At 35.6% G+C, this 5,085-nt stretch overlaps 2 non-coding genes across 2 annotated transcripts; both read right to left on the bottom strand.

Moving 5' to 3' along the window:
- Positions 1-237: 237 nt before the first annotated feature.
- On the bottom strand, positions 238-343 carry LOC149192202 (small nucleolar RNA snoR97). Its single transcript, XR_016255409.1, has one exon. It is a non-coding gene; the product is annotated as a small nucleolar RNA snoR97 (small nucleolar RNA).
- Positions 344-1,605: 1,262 nt separating this feature from the next.
- On the bottom strand, positions 1,606-1,711 carry LOC149192201 (small nucleolar RNA snoR97). The gene has a single exon (XR_016255298.1). It is a non-coding gene; the product is annotated as a small nucleolar RNA snoR97 (small nucleolar RNA).
- Positions 1,712-5,085: the final 3,374 nt, after the last annotated feature.

The raw sequence follows: 5,085 nt of genomic DNA, 5'->3' as shown, positions 1-5,085 counted from the left end.
GAAAACTTTTAGCAAAAACATAGAAATAGAAAAACACTCAACAACAACCTGTCAATCACACTGAAAATCCTCAGAAGACAAGCCAGTGCTACAACAAATTCCCAAATAAGACAATGAATGAAAATGAAAATTCAGATCATACTTTTCTTGAGAAAGCAAACCCTAAACATATATAGCAGTGTTGAAGTAGCCAATGAAATGAAATATCAATAAACAAATGAAAAATGATGAAGACTTGCATTTTGTGATGTTATTTAACTCCAATCTCGTGGGGATCTGAGAGACGAAGTTGATGACATCACAAAATTTGTGAGTTATACAGCCATACTTCTCATTGAAATGGAGATTGTGGATAGCTGAAACTCGATGCGGGCACTAAAGCCTGTGGCATATTTATTTGGAGAAAGAACCTGGGAGATTAGGGCTTTTCCTTCAAAAAGATTCATTCCTATTTTAGACCTTAAAGTTATGCCTCTGTTAATTTAAATGAAATTAATGAAGAAATTCACCGAGGGATTGAAGACCTTAAAGATATGCCTCTGTTACATGAAAGTACTGAAGAAATTTAGCAATGGATTGAAGGGAACTGTATATTCTAACCTCCCCAGCAGGTCTGCCATAATCAACAAGGCTTCTTCCCGAAATGATCTCCATGCCCGAATCCACCTTAGAGCTTACTCTCTCTCTGTATCAGAACTGGGTTGGATAGTTAAAACTCAGTGCCAAGCTCCAATGCCCAAGTTGTGCTTTTAATAAGCTAAAAGGATTTATACTACAAGAACAATAGCAAATAAAAATTTATAGGAGTCCCAAGACAAAAAATTATAGAATAAAGGGCATTACATAGTGTGATAATCACAACTTAATAAGGGGTTGTATACTGTTTAACGAGACCTATAAGGGGCACAACCTCTTTCATGTTTTACAATGATATTTGCGGTGATAGTTGTCCACATCATATTCTTATTCAGAGCTATTTGCATGACTATAATATATGTTTGTTCAAGACTTAAAGTGTATGAACAAAGCTTCATGCCCTAAATAGAGTAGAACGAATATTGAATAATGATACTGAAAGAATTAGCCATTATCCATAAGAGGCAATTTACACCCTGAAAAAGGGCCATTAAACTTATAGATATGATTAAAATAACTTCAAATTTCTAGAAAATACAACGAGAAACATCGCCAAAGGCCTCTTTCATGGTAAATACAGTGATAGAACTGCACCGGAAATGGGTGTCGTTAAAAATGCATAATATCAAAACATGTTTGGATTTTACTTAATACTGCCCACAAAAACACTATACAAGTAGAGATTCCAAACTTATCGATTCTCAGATGTTAATTTACTGGAAACTATTAGTAAGAACATAGAAATAGAAAAGACCTCAACAACTACCTCTCAATCACACTGAAAAAAAAAAAAAAAAAAACTCATAAGACAAGCCATTGCTACAACAAATTCCCAAATAAGACAATGAATGAAAATGAAAATTCAGATCATACCTTTTCTTGAGAAAGCAAACCATAAACATATACTGCAGTGTTGAAGTAGCCATTGAAACGAAATACCGGTAAACAAATGAAAAAAGATGACGACTTGCATTTTGTGATGTTATTTAACTCCAATCTCGCAGTGATTCGAGAGATGAAGTTGATGACATCACAGAATTTGTGAGTTATACAACCACACTTCTCATTGAAATGGAGATTGTGAATAGTTGAAACTTGATGCGGACACCGAAGCCTGTGACATCTTTATATGGAGAAAGAACCTGGGAGATTAAGGTTTTTCCTTCAAAAAGATTCATTCCTCTTGCCGAGCAAGGGCGGTCGAGCCAAAGCACCTGGAAGTAGTAGTGTCGAGCAAGTAGTGTCGAGCGAGGGTGGTCGAGCCAGAGTACCTGGAAGTAGTGTCGAGCAAGGGCGGTCGACCTGCTACGTAGCGAGTTCGTGAGGCTTATAATTGTAACTAATTTAATACCGGTTGAATTAATCGGATGGTCGAAACTATTTTTATCGTCTAACACCTAAATCAAGGGCCCATGAATGTACACGTACCTTTAGAGGGGAGTTGATTTCAAAGGGGAATGCCTTACAGCGTAATAACAAAAAATAATGATTTCTCAAAAAAATTATCATGAGATTTCTTTGAAAAAAATCAAAACATTTAATAATTAAATAACATAGTTCATTAAAAATGTCTTCTGAAAAAATAATAAATTTGGTTATTTGAAGTGAATGTCCTAGTGCTTAGTCTTTAAGTGGTTACAAAGTATTCACTTATCCAAGTTGAGTTTTTTTAGTGTATATCCAATGCAACATGATTTTGGTGAGTTTTTAGAGTGTACTTGTAGCATAACTGATCGAGAGGGAAATCCACATCTATATGTAATGGGAGAAATTGGTGTGCAAAACAAGTTATTTTCACGTGTCATCAAATCTTGGCCCACTAGAAAAATAGCTACGAGGTACTTTTGTAGGGGTGGATCAGGTAAAATTACACCATCGAATATTCTAATTAATACCCTCCATGTGGTATTGATGTTGAGTTGGAAAGTTCAATTGTGAAGCAGTGTAGCAAATGATTAGTAAATGAAAATAGGTTACATTGTACATGGAATCAAGGATGTTATATTCATTTGGAGGTTTCTATTGTAGCATCTTGGATAATGGACTCAAAAAGTGGCCAATGGGAGGAACTATTGGTAGAAGTGGTGAGCGATTACTAGCGGTTTAAAGAATTGGCTTAATCAAAGGATTATAATAAAGGCCCTAAGGAAACTTTTGGTGGCATGCTTCATTATATGTAGCCACTCTAATCACTACTCTTTTCCTCAAAGCATAATGGCATGTAATTTGTTGTCGCTAGTCTCACTAGCCCCCAAATTTGCTGGCTTCTGGTGCTAACCGTAACGATCCATAAGACCAACATTGTGACGAAGGGCCAAACCAAGAAGCGTTAGGCCCGTCGGATTCCCCACTATTTTCAGTGCTTTCCTTGTTTAAACTTGAGGTGGAGAACAAGCTGGAAATGATGGCAATAGAGAGAACCTTCAATTGTTATGAAATGGTTCCATTTGTCAGGTCCGTTTGTTGGTGAGACCACCCAATGCTCGTCGACACACTCAACTTTTAAGGCTTCCAAAATCAGTCGATGGTGGTACACATACGACAGATGTGAAAAGTTCTATCTCGCGGGTCTGTTAACTAACGAGACCACCTTGTTGCTCATCAATGCTTACAATAGAGTCGATTGCAACTGACGTGAAAACTTCTATCTATCGAGCTTGTTAACTAATGGAATCATCCGATGCTTATCAGATCAGACCGACAAAGGTGGTCTCTAACTTTTACTAACCCCCAATGACTGATGTTCTGTAGATGGGAAACATAAATGGAAAAAGGTCTGTGAGTTGACATGACCGCTTGATGATTATTGGGTCGACGCCCAAAGGCTTGATCACCCATGTTTAAGCTAACTCCAATTGCGTGATGGTTGATTTTTTATATATATATATATAGCTATATATACACACAGGGAAATATAATAGAATTTCCGTTGGGGTGCACAATTTCCTTCAAAACTCGCACACCTCTCCAAAAACTTTCTCTCCTCTAATCTGATCACTCCATTCCATATGAAAACTCTTTTCCATAGAGTTCTCGTATAAATCCAACAAATTCAGTCTATTTCTAAAATGCCTGACAAATCTATGATTTAGCTAATATATCCCTTTTGAATAGAAAACAAATGACACTTATCTAATTTTTAACAATTTACATAAATGGACTATGACAAAATATTACAAATTAAATGACTTAGGGAATCCAACTTCCCTTGGCAAATGAGTTTTGACCCAAGAGGTAAAAATTCATCTTAGCTTATACATGTTCCTGCATCATAATCTTTGTGGTGATCTCTAAACTATTGGGTCTTAAGTATTACTCTGTTATATATAAATTTAGGGTAGTTGCAAGCCCGCTTGGATCATAACTTCTCTCTATGAAAGTGGTTGGATATTTATTTGAGAAATAAACAAGATTACAACACACTCATCAAGTCATGCACAGTTTAGTTGCCCCTTCTTAGCATCCCAAATCAACTAACATGTGATGAATCCTATTGTGCACAATCCATTATCTCCCTCGTGAATGAACAAAGCATAAGATTGATTCCCACATGTATACACATTGTCTCCCCCATAGATGAACCAAGCATAAGATTGATTCCCACACGTATACACACTGTGCCCCCCACAAATGAACCAAGCGTAAGATTGACTCCCTCATGTATATGCATTGTCTTCATCAAGGTGGAAGAAATTTGATAGCATCAACTTAGAGAGGGTGGCTAAGTTGAATATGATTGCATTGAAAACTAAGATCATATCAAATCTTGGATTTTCTTGGAGGTGGTACTGTAAAATAACCATCACGATGACAAGTGGATGAACATATGGCATTTTTAAGGGTCAAGACAACTAAGACAATTGGTAGTTTTCAATTCATTTTGGACAACTATGCACCTGACATATGTGAGCTTCCATTGAGATCTGTTACAACAATAACGAATGGTTACAATATGGGGTTAGATATTTCCAACCAATGAAGCCTAAGTGACCATAGACAAGAAATCTTTCAACTTGCATGGGAAATCCAGCCACCATAAACTACACAAGTTGTCATTCTTAAATTATTGTAGTAAGAAATAGCAACCATTGAGATAATCTGCCATGGGGACCGAAGGGCGAAGTCCAAGGAGGCGTGTTTATTAAAAAAAATCAAAAGTGTTTATTTTAAAAAGATTTAAAAAAACTAAGTTGTGGTTTTAAATGTTTCTGAAAAAAGAATTATCTTTTTATATTGTTATAAGTGAAAGTTAATAATTGTTACCATATTTTATATTATTTATGCATGTTGGCTATTGGATCAATCTTCAATGTGTGTTTCTCAATTTTAAAATATTGAATATTCAAAACTATATGGAAAAATAAAAGGAAAATGTAAAATATGTATATTTAGTTTAAAATTGACGATGTCAAAAGTCAATCTCAATGAAACAAGATTTTTTAGATAATT

Source organism: Pinus tabuliformis, chromosome 2_2, assembly GCF_031772625.1.
Source record: "Pinus tabuliformis cultivar Carrire ecotype Pingquan chromosome 2_2, CPIR1, whole genome shotgun sequence".
Lineage (NCBI taxonomy): Eukaryota > Viridiplantae > Streptophyta > Pinopsida > Pinales > Pinaceae > Pinus > Pinus tabuliformis.
Note: the sequence above shows the minus strand (reverse complement) of the source record. Positions and strands in the feature narration are given on the sequence as shown.